The sequence below is a fragment of the Candoia aspera genome, chromosome 2 (genome assembly GCF_035149785.1).
Source record: "Candoia aspera isolate rCanAsp1 chromosome 2, rCanAsp1.hap2, whole genome shotgun sequence".
Taxonomy (NCBI): Eukaryota; Metazoa; Chordata; class Lepidosauria; order Squamata; family Boidae; genus Candoia; species Candoia aspera.
Genome location: NC_086154.1, coordinates 57,623,425 through 57,640,938, shown reverse-complemented (window position 1 = coordinate 57,640,938; position 17,514 = coordinate 57,623,425).

Below are 17,514 nucleotides of genomic sequence, written 5' to 3'. Positions count from 1 at the left end.
ATAACTTTGCCTACATCTATTTATTTATTTAACAAATTTATATAGCCATCCATCTAGTCAGAGAACTCTGGGTGGAAAACAAAAATAAAAACATAACCAAATTATATAAATCCATAAACTGAGTTGAGGTCCCTAAAACTCATCTTATTAATACATTAAACTGAATGACATACTATACAGCCCAGAGCTTCATCAACACTATAGTGAGGGTTGATGTGTATGAGATGGGCGGCAGAGAAATTTAATAATAAATAAATAAATAAATAACATCCTGAGCTCCCCCCTGCCTGGGGGAAGTGTCAGGTCTTCATAGCCTTCTGAAAGACCAACAGTGTCATGATGGTCCTTATCTCTGTGGGGAGGCTGTTTCACAAGACAGGCGTCATACCAGAGAAGACCCTGGGGCCAACCGATGGGACCTGGAGCATGCCCACGGGGCCAGATCAAGTGGGATGGGCAAAAACCACTGGAGATTGGTGGTCCCACAAGGAACATGGGCTCATGCCACATAGGGCTTTAGAGGTGACAACCAGCACCTTGAATTGCACCTGGAAGCATACTGAGAGTCAGTGCAGCACATGTAGCAGCAGTGTTACGTGGGCGTATTGGGGTGCACCCAAAACTGCGTGTGCTGCTGTTTTCTGGACCAACTGTAGCTTCTGAATGCTCTTCAAGGGGAGCCCCATGTAGACTGCATTGCAATACTACTATCAAGACTAAGGCATGAGTGACTGTGAGCAGTGCCTCCTGACCTAGCAATGGTTGTAACTGCTGCACAAGTTGTAACCGTGCAAAGGCCCTCACAGTCACAGCTACCACCTGCTGTCAGACTCCCCGATCAAATGCTCCCAGAACATCTTAACTGGACTCGCATCCATCTTCAAGCAACCCATGTCAGTGGACTGCGAGTCACCAGCAGGGAGCGGGAGTTTGACTGGAGTGTGAATCATTTTGTTTGGGCTAGATGCTCCTTGCCCCAAGGTTAACGGCCAGCATACCATCCAAGAAATCTGCTGGCACGGGGAGGGGCGCATACCTTTGAAGGTGGGGGGGGGGATTGGAGGCTTTTGTAATTTTAAACTGCAGAACGCGCGGGAAATGCCATTCATAACTTTTACCTTGTTTCAAATGCTATGCTTCATTAAACAGTTATATTTATATTTATATTTTGAGTTTCATTACCACCCATCTCACTCAAAGAGTGACTCTGGACAGTTTACAATAAAACTAGGATAAATACATTAAAATACAATAAAAACAATATTCTTAAATAAAAATATAAACATAAAATCCAAGATAGAATGTATGAGCAAAGGCTTATGGACTGTCATTGAGTGAATGCTCGAGCATTCTGGTCATTACTCCTGCTCCTCAAGCAAGAGTTGTGAGTCCAGGAGAACATCTAGGTTTCACACCAACTCTGCCTGGGGCAGTGTTACACCATTCAGAGTCAATGATGAACAATCATTAGATATGGGAGACCCAAAAATCCACAGCCACTCTGTGCTGTCAGGGTTGAGCCAAAGCTGGGTCTTTCACATCCAGACCTGCACAGCACCTTGAAAGCATTGCTTGAATGGCCCAGGACAGAGATATATAACTGAGTATCATTGGGCTACTTATGATAGTTAACTCCATGTCAACACATGACTTCACCCAGAAGTTTCATATTGATGTTGAAAAGGAGTAGGGAGAGTTGAACCCTGAGGCATTCCACATAGCAGAGGCCTAGGACTGGATCTTTCCCCCCTACCAACACTAATTGGAACCAACCTCAGGGGAAGGAGGAGAATCACCAACGAACTGTGCCCCCCGCTCCCAGCCCTCTGAGCTAGATTCATCTGGACATGGGACAATTTGTTGTGGCCAATTCAAATTCTCCATTGATACGACAGAGAAGCTTGATACATGAAAGGAAATAGGCACACCTAGCAGGACATGCTTTGGACTGATGAACATGGACACTTACATGGCACCTGTTTTGCAGAAGCAAATGTGCAGTTAAAGGGAAAGGTGACCCACTGAGTCCCTAATTGCGCAGGTTGTGGGAGGGAATGAAGAGGTCCCTCTTTTAATTCTTATTAAATAGGGAAAAAAATCAGAGCAGTGCAGTGGATAAGAAATGGTGACATGAGGCTGTTTTGCCCATAACTACCAAACTTTGGCATATAAAAGGGGGTTTGGCTAACTGCCAGAGAAGCAAAGTACACTGAACTGATTGGTCTTCTCACAACCTAGTTTTTTTTTTAAACCTAGTATCTGGCTAATTGGAGAGTTTAATAATAATCAGATGTCCAAGAAAGGCAATTTCCCAAAAGGCAGAGGAATTAAAGCTTACACGAATGATCCCAAAGTGACTGAAGTGGCACCCCACTCTAGTAATGAAGAACAAAATGGCAGAGAAGGATGACATTCCAATGGAGCAAGTAAAAAGCAAGCACCATTTGGGCAAAGCTATGAAACTGACACAATGGACAATCTAAGTGAGCAACTCCAACAAGAACCAAAAGAGGAATGGGGTAAGTCAGCTAATGTGATCTGGCAGAACTTGGCAGGTATGTTAGAACAAGTTAATCAACAACTTTGCCTTCTCAAATTTTAGAGGCTGCCCACACTGATAACATATGATGTTGCTACGAGAAATGAGCTTAATATTGGAAAAGCACAAAAAGACAGAGACTAGACTACTTTGGCTGATTGGAATAGAAGAAATAATTTGAAAAAATGCAGACAAGACTGATTTAATTGTATATCTTATCTCAAAATTTAATTAAAAGCTACTAATTGAAAACCTTAAGATAAGGATATGGAATTTACATGTAGGTTCAATCAAATGCAAAAATCAAGGGATATAGTATAAAATTTGTAAATGCACAGATGAGAGAATTTTGGGGAAAGCTTGTGGGATGGAAGAGAGAAATTGGGTGGAGATAAAGTGTTTTATCTTTTTTATCTAGAATCAGTATGTATTTAAGAATTTTTAAGCTGTCTGTGTTTATCTTACAGGAAACATATAAATCAGAAAAGATTAAGGACAAATATTTTGGAAGACAATTTTTTGCAGAAGAGACTAATAAGTCAGCATAGCTTTCTCATTTAAAGCTAATATAGATTTTACATTAGGAAGCATTCAGAAAGAGGGAAGATTTATTTTTCAGATTTATTTTTAGCAAGTATTTATTTTTAGATTTATTTTTAGAAATATTTATTTTTAGAAAACATTCAAAAAGAGGGAAGATTTATACACTCACCAGCACTGATGATGTTACCTAGTCGGGTAATGAAACGTCTGCAAGCAAACAGCCAAGCTCAGAGAGCACCAGGAACTCCACAGTTCAACCCCGAGCTACAGATATTCTCTTCTATTGGAGATTTATTTTTATTAAACACAAGTTTGATAATAAAATCACAATATTGACTCTATATATGCACCAAATCAGAACCAGATTCATTTTATGCAAAAGATAATGAAAGCCTTGAATAAATTTGGTTGGGAGAATTTGATTGTAGGGTTGATTTAAACATTAATGCACCTTAAATATTGATCCACCTTGGGATGGAACAAGTCATCATAAAAATGGATGATATTCTTTAGTACTTCAGAGATTGCTGAGTTTGATGCAACTGCATGAGCTTATTGATATTTGGAGGAACCATCAACAAAAGGCTTCATATATTATTCAGCTAGGCATCACTCTCCTTCATGAACAGAGTACATCTGGGCTTCAGAAATATTTCTGAACCAGTTAAGTAGAGATTGTACTAATATACCCTTCAGATCATGTTCTAGTGGATTTTGGGTTTAGCTTGGAGTAAGACTCATTTTTGAGTCCACTCATTTTTGGTGTTTTAGATTTAGATTGCTATATAATGCACAAATGAAAAAAACATTTCACTCAGAATTTAGATTTTTTTTAAAAAAAAAACAGTAGGGAACAAACAATGCTAACTAAAGACGGGACGCTGGAAAGGCAGTGATAAGAGTTGAATGTTTAAGTCAAATGAGCAGGATCACTAAGAATATGGATAATGTGTAATGGAACAGTTTATATACATAAGCAGTTAAAAAGGAAAAAAGAAAAGAAAGCTTTAGAAACAAAGTATCAAACCAAATTTTAGTTTTAAAGCAAAAAGATTATGAATGTAAAAATAAGAACTCAATATTATTGGCAAATAAGCTTAAAAAGTGAAAAAGGTGACATATAAAGGCAATAAAAGATACTAAAGCTCACATCAGTCCTAAAAATATCACTAAATAAATTGTTTCCAAAATTATCTTTCTTACACACTCAATAGTTGGATTCTCTGTTTTCAAAACCAGAGATTAATGAGGCTTTTCAAAATATTAAACATGGAAAATCTTTGTGTCACAGATGAATTTGATAAGGAATTCAAAGACATTCTTGTACTGAATTCCTGTCATTATGCAATGTACTGCATCAGGGAGATCTTCCAATATCCTGACACAGCTCTAAAATAATTCCTATAACAAGTACAGATCCACTAGAAAAGTCTTCCTAGAGACATATATCTTTACTTAATCTTGATTACAAATTATATATTAAACTGTTAGTCAATAATCTCAAACTTACATAGGAAGAATTATATATCTCAATGAATTGGTTTTCATTGCAAAAAGTAATATATCTAGCCCCATTAGAAAATTACTAAATATTATTCATTGTTGTAGAGTTAACAAATCTCTATCACTGTGCTCATTAGATATTTCTAAAGCTTTTGTTGTATAGAAAGATTATTTTTAAACTTTAAAAAGATTTAAGTTTGGCAAGTGTTTTTTTTAACATGACAGATCAGATTTATAACACCAGTACCCAGATAAGAATTTATACAGAACAATTTCTAATCTCAAGAGGAACTAAGCAGGAATGTCCTCTATCCCCTTATTAAATCTGGTTACAGATTCATTAGTAGTAGCATTTTGTAGCAATAAAGACATTTAAGAAATAAAAATAGGAGATAAAAATTATCTATTAAATTGATTTGATGGTAATATCATGTTAGCTTTTATGAATTTTAGTAATCCAACTGAATACCTTAGGGTGCAATTGGAAGAATTTGCAGAAGTATCAGGATTGACAGTAAATTTTCGAAAGTCAAAATTAATGTCCTTTCATTCATTAGATATTTAATATTTTAAATATACTGCTGGAATACAAATCCTTCAAATTTATAGGAATTAATATTATAAAAACATTAACAAATTGTTTAATAATAACTTAATTCCAGTGTGGAAGAAAATAAAGAATGAAAATATTGGTTTGAATTGTGGCAGTTAAAATGGTGCTCTTTGAAAATGATTACAGAGTCACTTGTTGAGATGGGCAGCTACAGAAATTAAATAAATAAATAAATAAATAATTTCAAACTCTTCCAGATAAAACTTTTAAATTTACACTGTGGCAAAGAAAATTGGAAAGGAAAGGCAAGGCAAAGGAAAATTAAGAGTTAATAAAAAGATTTATATAGTAACCTCAGAAAAAATGTGATTGAGGAGTTCCATTTCTAAAATTACACTGTCAAGCAGCAAATTTGAAGCATATTATTTCCTTTACACTGGAAGATTCAACAAGCTAGGAAACGTAAAAGAGGAAGGTAGATCTATATGTCACGTTTTTTCTTCCAAAAAAATTGATAAAAATGGGTAATACTAGTGATACGATTCACAAAAGCTATGTTTCAGGGTTGGGAAAAAACAATATGCAAGAGTGATAGAGAGTATCTCCCCCTTTAATGGTATAACCAGGGTTGTATAATCAAGAAACACCAATGCAGGTTGAAGGTACAGAGAGATCTCAGTCAATTTAGAGTTAGGGACTTCTATAATAATAAGATACTACGTAATAACCAAGAGATTGAGTTATAAATAAGTCACCATCTGTCTGTCTATCAAGGCTGCAACTGAATTTCTCTTTGAGTAAGAAGGATGTCAACTATTGACCATCCCATGTGTAACTACTTTTGAGAAATTAATAATCAATTATTCCTCACAACATAAAGGAACAACCTCAAAATGCAACATCCATTCCCTGATAAGTTTGAAAGACGCTTGGGATATAGATTTAGGAAAACAAAAAAATGAGATGATGTGGCAGTCACAGCTATGGAAATCAGGTGGGTTTTTATCAACCCTATCAAGAGATGGAGTGGATGGTAGTTTATCAGCGGCATTGAACTCCAGTTAGAATAGTGCAACGTCTCATAATTACTCATCCAAATGTAGGAGTGGCTGCAATCAGAAGGGGCCATTTTTCATACATGGTGGACTTGTGAAAAGGTTGTACCCTTCTGGAAGAGAATATACAAAGAAGTCAGAATATTAACTAAAGAAAAAGTAAAATGTGTTGCAACATTGAGGAAGGCAATGTAACGTCTGCCTAACCTAACAGAGCCAGACTCACAAGTGAACTTTATGAAATCCGGTTTACTGAAGGGTTAGTGTGCAAATACAGAGAAAGCTGAGAATGAGCAAAAGCGCACCAAATACAAATTAAGAACCCTCGGCTAAAAACGTAACACCTTCCCGCACCCAGCCGTTCCAACCACCCCCTCCCAGGTACCAGTAACCGTCTTCACCCATCCTGGGAAAGCAACCTTGAACATTTGAGAAAACCCAAACACATTCCATTCCCTCAGCCCAGAGATAACAGTCCGGGCAATGGAAACCTCCTTTCCCTGTAAATCAAACACCCTCCGTGTGTCACCCAGCCCCTTGGTTTTCAATAAATCAGTAAGAGGCAATGCAATCTCATCGAACCCCTGGATGAACGGGCGATAATAGTTACAGAATCCAAGGAAACTTTGGAGCTGCCTGCGCATGCGCGGGCGCTCCCACTCCAAAATAGCTTGAATTTTGGCAGGGTCCATCTCAACCCCTTTATCAGAAATTCTGTACCCCAGATAGTCAAGTTGTGTCTTATGAAATTCACATTTAGAGAGTTTAGCATACAGCTCAGCCTTTCTTAGTTTGCCAAGCACCTGTTTCACCAACCGTTCATGTTCTTCCATTGTTTCAGTGTAAATCAACACATCGTCCAGATACACCAAGACCCCCTTGAACAAATGTTCATGTAAAACCTCATTAATTAACTGCATAAACACCCCAGGTGCCCCTGCCAACCCAAATGGCAAAACCTTGTACTGGAAAGAACCCAGAGGGCAATTGAAAGCAGTTTTCCATTCATCCCCTTCCCGTATACGGATACGGAAATAGGCCTCCCTCAAATCCAGCTTAGAGAAGATTTTCCCTTTAGACAGATGTGCTAGCATGTCTTTTATGATTGGCAGAGGATATTTGTTTAGGATCGATACTGCATTCAGCCCGCGGTAATCTGTACATAGTCTCAAAGTCCCATCCTTCTTTGCTCGGAACAAGACAGGGGCGCCAACCGGCGAATTAGCTGGCTCAATAAAACCCCTGGCTAGATTTTTGTCCACAAACCCATGCAATGCTGCGAGCTCCTTTTGCGTCATGGCATAGATTTTCGGTTTGGGCAGTTGCGCATTAGGGACCAACTCTATTGCACAGTCAGTTCTCCGGTGAGGAGGGAGTTGGACCGCCTCCTTCTCCCCAAACACATCTGCAAAACTCTGGTATTGCTCCGGCAGGCCCTCCAGGGGGGCAACAGCGAAATGTGGGGTCGCCGCCGCTGCCCTCCCCACTGCAGCCTGCAGAGCATCTTCCTCTATGGGGATTTGATAGAACCCATCCCCAAATGTCAAAGTCCAGTGCACCCAGTTTATGTATGGATTTTGTTGGACCAACCAAGGCATCCCCAGAATGACCAAAGGACCTCCCACAGGCGCCACGACAAACGGCAGCCCTTCCCGGTGGCTGCCCATCTGCAATGCCACCATACCCATAAAATGGGTGACTGGCTTCCCCCCCACAGTAGAACCATCCAGCTGGGTAAAAATCATAGGATGTTTTAGGGGGAACATGGGTAACTCCAGCGCATCCACCACATCTGGGTGCATCAAGCAGCAGGAACACCCCGAATTGACCAACGCCCATGCTTCGACAGTTCTTGTTCGGGAGCCCAACTTAACTTTCACTGACAATGTAGGAAAGTTTCCACTCACTGAGAGGTAGTCGCGCCCTCCCTCTACCACCTGCCCAGCAGCGCCCTTTAGAGCAGGTGGCTGGCGTTTCCCGCCGGCTGGAGTAATTTGGGCTCCCCCTCCTCTCCGAAATACGGGACTCCTTCTTCTTTGCCTTCAGCTACAGCCGCCTTCATCTTTCTGGGGAAGGAGGGTGACTTTCCCGATGATCTCCCCTGATGCTCCTCAGGTTTCCCTTTCGGGCATGCCGCCGCTCGGTGACCTTCCTTCCCACATCGGAGGCACTGTCCCTTCGCGAAGCGGCTCTCCCTCTCCTCCTGCCACGCCGTTCACCCTGCTCTGGCTGCGGTGCCCATGGGCTTGGCAGCTCTCATCATGGCCATTTGCTTGGGACCTCTCTTGCTTTGAGCAAACTTCGCATGGGCTTGCTCCACGTTCCCTGCCAGCTGTATCCAGTCATACAGGGTGGTGGGATCTGCTCTCCCCAATGACCACCTCAACAACTCGGGTCGCAGACCATCCTTGAACATTTCTATCAGAGTCATCTACGACCAATTGTCCACCTTTGCAGCTAAAGCTTGGAACTCTAAGGCGTAGTCCGCAACAGACCTTGATCCCTGGATCAACTCCCTCAGAGCCACCTTGGCTTTCTCCTTTGCCAGCAGGTCAGCAAAATGCAATTTGAGCACCCACAAGAACTCCTCGAACTTGTTCAATTCTAGGACCTCCATTTCAGTTAATTGTATGAACCAATCAGCTGCCCTGCCTTCCAGTTTGGTGGCCACAGCATTTATTTTAGCCCTCTCAGAAGGGAACAGCGTCCCAAACTCCTCCATATAGCTCTTAGCATTTGTCAGGAAAATGACAACTTCATGGGGTCCCCATCAAACTTGACCGTAAAATCCCTGTATCTGGCACCCAGCGGGCTCTTCTTCCTCTCCTTCTGCCCAGCCTTTCTCCTGGACCCCATTGATCTTCCGTCTGGGGGGGGGGATCCGAAATCCTGACTTTAGGATGTCTCTTCTCCCCTCTTTCCGTTCTCCTTCCTCGGTCCTCTGAATGCCGAGGGGGCGATGAGGATGATCGTCTGGGACTGCTAGATGGTGAACCCGCCCGATGCCTTCTCTGATCTCTCATCCTCACACCCGGGGAAGGGGGAGGAGAGGGGGACGACTGTCGGGAATGGTGCTCCCTTCTCTCTCTGACTGGGTCCCACAAAGCCAATGATATTTTCAACATCATTTCCTCTAGGGATTGTATCCTGGCTTCCCACCCTTGTGCTCTCACAGGGGTTCCAGAGTCCTCCGACCCTCTCTCACCGGCCCTGGCTACATTTGGGGACAGCGAGTACCTCAGCTTCCAAGACGTCTTTGACGTCCCTGGTAGGGCTCCCTGCTCCTCATCCCACATCACCTGTTCAGTCGGCGCTTCTTCTGCTTTCTTAACCACTTTGGATTTCACAGCCTTCTCATTCGCAGGACTGGGACTTGAAACCCCCGATAAGTCCTCCGACTCCGGAGTGGGTGCTTTTCCACTTCTCCTGGCCGTCGAATCCGGCTCCCCAGCATCTGAATACTCGCTTTCCCCCGAGTAAGGAGTAGGCTCAGTCATCGCTAACTTTAGTTCTTCACAGATTGCTCTGGATAGATGTTAGTGGTAAAGGTTTGAGATTCTCAGCTTTATGTAACATCTGCCTAATCTAACAGAGCCAGACTCACAAGTGAACTTTATGAAATCTGGTTTACTGAAGGGTTAGTGTGCAAATACAGAGAAAGCTGAGAATGAGTAAAAGGGCGCCAAATACAAATTAAGAACCCTCGGCTAAAAACGTAACACCTCCCCCCACCCAGCTGTTCCAACCACCCCCTCCCAGGTGCCAGTAACCATCTTCACCCATCCTGGGAAAGCAACCTTGAACATTTGAGAAAACCCAAACATATTCCATTCCCTCAGCCCAGAGATAATAGTCCGGGCAATGGAAACCTCCTTTCCCTGTAAATCAAACACGCAATCAGTAAATGACATGTGAAGTGTTACGATGTACCAGGCACATTGAAACAGTGAACATGACAGGCAACTCTAAAGCAACCTGTTATGTTTTTATCCCTAACTGCCAAATGAATAATCACTCAAAACTGGAAATTTTTAGATAATTTATCATTGGACAATTGGCATGATAAAGTATGGTCAGTTGCTCTTCTCAAAAACATCACTGATAAAATTTTAATATACAATTAACAGAGGGATGAATCACATTTTTATCAGGTCTGGAAAGATTACTGTATATATTTTATGTCAACCATATTTTTATTTATTTATTTATTTATTTATTTATTATTCACATTTATATCACTGCCCATCTCCCCCTAAAAGGGGAACTTATATTATATTAGATCTAACTTTGGCTAATGCAGTGATATATGGGAACGAGGACTGAATTTTGAGATATACAGTTTTTGGATTATTTTTGTTTCTTTCTTGACTTACAGAATGTTAAACGTGGGGGGGAGCCATCTTTGGTGGCTCCCCCTTTCAGATCCTGCAGGAATAGCTGGAAAAGGTTGCAATTATTTTGCAGTATGCTGGTCTCCCACAAGCATATTATCATTGCTGGACAAAACTCACAATAGGAAATATTCTCAGGTGCAGCAAGAAAGCACATAAACTGCCTGTATTTATTCACTCCATTAGGATTGATCTGAAACTAAAAAAACATGCAGCCAATTGTTTGTATGACCCTCCCTCCCTCCCTCCCTCCCGTCATCACCCAGCTGTAATTTTGGATGGATTTGGGTTTTTATTTCCTGTGGACTAATATGGCCAAGATGACTTTTGACATTTTCAACTGGTGGTCTGGTTAAGCTCTAAATCTTCCAGAATGGAATTCGGCACATTCTCCAGCCTTCTGTCCAAGCTAGGATTGCTCTTTTATACTGCTTGTAATAAAAAGCTGAATACTAAAAGGCCAATTTGTGGCTTCCAGAGAAGGCAGTCTAATTCCCTACATGGCTAATGCTGAGTTCTACTGTGGGTTTCTAGAAATGAAGCTTAGGATGAGGTCATACTTACAAATCTTTCTCCGCTTGAATTAATGTGCATTATTATCCATTCATAAATTACAGTTTTCCTGTTTTAATGCTTCCCATCTATAACCCCCCAGCTACTGTAGGAAAATCTTCAACTTAAACTGTGAAGAGCAACAATGCACTTGTGCTCATAATAATACGTTCTTTTACAAAGGATAGATCTGATTCTCCCACTACTGTACTTACATGATCCAAGGGGCCTTGTGATTATCCAGACTGAGTCAGTTGTATGGTTCAGTGTATGATGAATTTGTCTCTCCTGCCCTCAGTTAGCTCCTGAGATACAAATTGGCATTTTTCTCTCTCGCAGGATGAGTAGCACTTGGGTTCTGAAGGATGTTCAATGCTTGTGCAGCCCTACTTCCTGCTCTGCTCCTGCTCCAAGCAGGAACAGTTTGGAGGCACCACACCATGACTTCACTAGTGTCCTTATTTGGCCAATGGGGAGAAATGCAATGGGACATGGAGTTGTTTCTTTTCATTGTCTTTCTTAATAAAGCCTTTTGATCTGCTTACCAAAGCTTCAAACAGAAGTAGCATAGTAAAACCCATGGGTATTTACATTAAAAAACATGGGTACTACAATCTACTAATCTTCCCCAGCAGGTTGCTCTCAAACTGTATTGAACTACAACTCTCAACAGCCTTAGCTATGTTGGCTAGGAATGTTGGGCACTATGATTCAAAATAGATAAAGGGCAGCAGATTGGAGAAGTTCACCCTGCTAATTTTCCTTCAGGAGGCATACAAAAATTAATGGAAGTTGTGCAAAATGTAATGTAATTATATTTCACTGTTTAATTGTCCTGCTTGGTGTGGGTCATTTCAGGCAAGAACATTTCCAAGGGTCCTGCTTCATGCCTTTTCTCAGGGCTCACTGAGGTTGAAAGTTTCAGATTTAGGTCAGGGTCCTTTGACAAACAGATAAGCACAGCGGTCTCTTCTGCAGCTCTGTTCTTAAGACATTACACTTAGTAAGAGATCCAGACCTTCCGTGTTCTCAGCCAAACTCCCTTTTCCATCCTCTGATATTATGTGAGGAGCCAAGACACTGGAAAGGAATCAGAGCACCCCTGTCCCAACTGAATGATTTCCCCCTCAAAACGGAAAATTGGAAGCAAGAGCAGCAGAAACCCTATCAATACTGACTTCATTCTTGTTTCCCGTTACACAATATTTACAAAAGATGAAGTACAGTAATGCAGACTTACTCAAACATCCAGGTGTGCTGGAACTATGGCTGCCAGACAGTGGCATCTAAAGCAAACTGCAGTGACACCAGAATAATGTCATGCAGGCAGTGATGTCATCATGTCAGTGCCCCAATTAGGTAATTGCATCCTGATGTCTGAGGCAGGTACATAAGTCACAGCATTTGTTTCATGAGGCATGCTCTGTAATTTGCCCTTGTGCCCCCTGCCCCAATGTCTACATATCCAGAATTCCCTGTCAGGGTGTTGGGAGACTGCAATAACTTTGGTCCTCCATGAGAAGCAAGTGTTAACTTGGCTGAAATTGGATTTTCAGCACTGAAAATAATCCATTTATTTGGAATCATTATTTACCCCTGGTAGGACCACAGGTGCAAATGTCTGCACATGACAAAATCTGAATTTCAGTAGGAAGTTGAAAAGATTCAAATCTAACATCACCTTCTCTCTCATATGCTGGCTGAGGTGTATACTTGTGTGTATGAGTGTTACTATATACTTTTTAAAGAAACATTTAAATTGGATCTTCCATCTTTTCCCATAAGCGTCATTGCTAATATAGTATTCTTTTATTTTCCCTGGCTGCATAACACCTGCGAGTGACCCAAGGAAGTTCTGGAACCTATTGTTTCAGGTCTAAATGCAATGCAATTTCTCACACTTGACTGAACAGCAATGAGGTGGCTTTAAACCAAAAAGAATGCTTCATTGCCCACAAAATGAGCCATGGGCTGCTGGTAGTTGATCATCTGTGAGTAATTCTTGCTTAGGTATTTAATTGATTTCACTGACACTTTCTACACCTCTTACAAAATAATCTTGCTAGGCCATAAGGTTGGAAAGGAATTCTCCTTCACTGAATCAAAAACAAATACTGTGTCTTCCCCACCTTTTGACATTTTGCAGCTCAAAAAAGTAGGAGATTGACTTCTTCACGTTCCATGAGCCACTTCCACATATCTGAAACAGCCAAGTCATGAGATGTTCTTTTATAGGTCCCCTGAAGTTCTAGACCAGCCTTTCCCATGCTGGCTGGGGAATTCTGGGAGTTGAAGTCCACACATCTTAAAGTTGCCAAGTTTGAAAAACACAGCTCTAGAGTCCTTCCTTCCCCATACTGTAATTTCCATGCAATGCAAGAGGGGACAATTCACATCTCCCAAAATATATCTTTTTTTTTTGTCAAATGATGGTTAAACATTGTAGAATTTTAAATATGTAGCATCCAGCTATCCTTTGGGTAGTTTTTTTCCAGTACTATAAGGATGTGAAGGCCTGATCCAAACAGAATTCAGAAAGTTGAGTGTGGCAGGATTCAACCTTTCTTCTCTATTCTTTGATTTGCAAAACAAATGGTGCCAATGGAGAATTGTTAGATTTCTTTTTGTTTTCCAACCTGCATGGTGATGGATGGAAATATTTCGGAAACATCAGATGGGGAGGAAAGAGTGAAATGGCCACTTTTAAGCTTTGAGGGGAAAAAGCCAAAGGAAGGCTTTCATTCAGCCTGTTTGCAGCATAAAGTGCAAGTAGCATATGTTAGTCTGTGTGTGTGTGAGTGTGTTTGTGTGTGTGTGTGTGAGAGAGAGAGAGACAGAGACAGACAGAGAGAGAAAATAAGGAAGACATGCATGTGTAATACGACTTTGCTCACTAAGTGTTGACTTCCAAATTTTTTGTCAGGGAGCTATTTTTTTCCTCTCTGGTAGATTACTCCAGATGTTTGGCTACAAGGGAATGTAAAGTAAAAAAAATATAAAGTGGACTCCACTGAACTTGGAAAACATTTATTTCCCCATACCTTCAGATCAACAGCAGTAATATTTGTCCCTCTGATTCATTCTTCTCATATCTTGCCCATTGGTTGCAGCTAGAATTGTTATATAATACTTAGGAGTATGCTTACATCAAATGGCAGCACCTAGACTGAGAAGTTGAATTTGCCCTGAAAGAAGTTGTGATAAATTATTTTCACTGTGTTGCCAAGAAAACTATCTTGGCAAGTCCTTGAAGTCATCAGGAACTGACCTTGACTCAAGAGATGTTACCTTTTTGAAGTAGGCAAATGTGTGAGGAAAGGCAAAGTATATGACTGAAGAGAGAAACTGATGTCATTTCATCTCCCATACCTTTGATGGATTTCAAGTAAAGAGAAGCCACCATGTGGCATCCTGGCACTATGGCTTAGCAGTATTTGTGCGTGTGGTGTCACCATACAGACCTTCGGGGAAACCATATTTTTCTTTCCGTTTGACCTCAGTTATGTAAGCTAGTGAGTGATTTTTCAAATATCTTGTTCTTCCTGTAGGCTGTCTGGCTGCATTATGTTGTCTTCCTGCCTAACCTTACTAGGGGCAAAGGTTACGGTAATAAAGAAGTACACCTATTTTTATTCATCTGGAGACAAATTACTACCTCATCTTGCCATGAATTGTAAAAGGAATATGAACAGTCAACCCACACTATGTAGCTACTTCTCCATACATTTGGAGAGTAGTTATCAGAATCTGAGGTGGGACAGGGCAGACAACTTTTCAGTTCCACTTCTGGGAATCTACTGTCAAAATGCTTTGCACACACATTATGATAAATAAAGTTGCCCAAATGCCATGGCTCCTGGACTAAAAAACTTGGATACTGCTTATAGAATCATTAAGAAAGAGGTACAGTAACTGTCATGAGTAAGGATGGCGAGCAGGGGGCTCCCTTCCAGACTGTTAAGCACATGCGTAGCACTGAGGAATTGGTGAGCCATTCCAAGAGGCACAGATTGGGACTGCCTTAACCTGCGGGGTTTATATGGCTGGGTTTTCCCACGCTTGTTCAGTTTGTTAGGATTACTGTTATGTATTAGCAAATAAACATTAGAGAACAGTTCCCCGTCTCAGAGTGTTTCCTGGGAGTCAGGACAGTAACTGTCTCCTGCATGTCAAGCCTTTTATCAGACGGTGTTTAATTTTTTCCTACCACTTCTAAGAGACTTTTGCTTTTTGCTTTATTAAATAAATAAATCAAAACCTCATAATGATTCACAATAATGATAACAGAACAACAACACACATGCCAAGGTCAGGGCATTTTAAATCCGTCCTAACTCTGACTAAGTATTGAAATTGGATCTCTGTCTCCTACAAATGTGACGACCGGATGAAGATGACAAAATATGTGCGTTGTTCTCCTAGATCAGAGTGAACTTATCAAGTACATCTTTTTTGTATAGCATGTCATGACATGCTTGTACAATCAGGAGCAAAGAAATGCCTCTTTTGTGAAAGGGAACTCGTTCAGATTAATATTCTACCTGGCATTTTGCAGGGTGGAAATCTAGCACAGAAAACAAGTTCCTCAGCTGAACTCTTGTTATTCCTTATACAAATTAATTTCTGCTTTGAGTGTAATATGTCTTCCAGTCCGCACTCTTTGTAGTCTATTCTCTCTTTCTTTTGCAGCATCCCCAGTGACTGCTGGTAGTGGGGAAAGGTGAGAAAAAACCCTTTTTCTGATTATTTCCTTTTTAGATAGATAAATGTGTTGGATTAGTGCATTTAAGAATGCTCTCGAAGAAAAAAGATGCCTGTTGTTCAGTTCAACACACTGGCTTGCTTTCAATAATTCTATGAGAGCCCAACTTCCTGATACAATTCCTAGTATATGTGATGGTTACGTCATTGTTATGTGCTCAGACAACTGTGTACATTTGGACTGCCAGCTTCTCTTCTTTGCTCTCTTTACTATAATCTGTGCTGCCTATTCATGTTTCATAAGCATGTGTTCACTTGTTAGTACTTTGTTATGAAGACAGAGATCCTGTCATTTTGCTAATGGGGGAGAAAGAGCCTCTCTCTTTAAACAGCTTGATCGCACATGTTCAGGGGTGTACAACACTGGAAAAATACAGGGGTTAACAATGATAAAGGGGGAGGAATTGAATGCCCATGGATGGCTAGTCTTTTTTGTTCCTCCTTGACCTTCAAGCTTCTTTGATGGTTCAGAAAAATGAAAGGCAAAGGAGGCCTCAGTGTAATTTGAAGCTGATTTTAAACAACTCATTCCAAGGGCACTGGTTTCCAGTATGAAGTTCCTGTCTTCTCAGGAAGACATGCTCAGGATAGAATTCCGAGTTGGATTTAGACTTCCTCTAGGAATATTTGAACATTTTATTGCTTCTCATAACACCACTGTGAGGAAAGCAAAAAGTTACTCTGCCTTTGGACTCTTGACGAAGGAAGGAAGGAAGGAAGGAAGGAAGGAAGGAAGGAAGGAAGGAAGGAAGGAAGGAAATTTTTAAAAGGTTAGAGATGGCTGAGGCCCATAAGGTAGAAGGCTGAGGGTCCCGAACATACTCTGACTTCTTCCTTAGGGGAGTGGCTTGGAAGCTTCTGCTGCCACCCCTTATCTTCCAGGTAGGATCTCTCACACCCCGTGCTGCCTTTCTGACAATTTAAAATTCAAAAAACAAAATTTTAAATAATTTCTATAGTGCCACATCTTGACCATATAACATACTCGCATGGCAACTACTGTAGAGGATTCACCTTTTCTTTGCCCTTTTGGGAGATAAACCATTCTCATAGGGAATAAACAAAATCATCTCCTCTCTTTTAACTTTAAATATTCAAAATATTCAAATGCAAACATTTGTGGCTATAGAAGATAAAGTACAGAGCTGCCCAGATCAAGGGAATCCAGCTGACCACTTGATTAAGAGAGAGATCAAGAAGAAAATATAATGCTCCAGACTAATCACAGGATGGTGGTGGGCTCCTAGAAACAGTGAGCTTTCCACCCAAAATCTCTATAAAGAAAATGGGGAAAAAGTTGCAAATGTTATTACAGATCACAAGAGGTTCCGACAGAAGAAGACATACAGTATTTTCATAAGCATGCCTGAAATACGAATGAAGACTGATATTACACCCAATTTCCTAATGTGTAGAGACACAGAAAATCTTAGCACAAGAGGGTAAACAGAAGTAAAAAAAAAACCTAGCACAAATACCTGGCTAGACATTTTACTTACTTCTACAGAAATAACCACCTGAAGCATATATTCCTCTACCTCAACTCCCTGGACTATCCCAGTTTCTTGGGGATTCCACGCATTAATCAGAGGCTGATGGGGAGATGGAAACCCTATT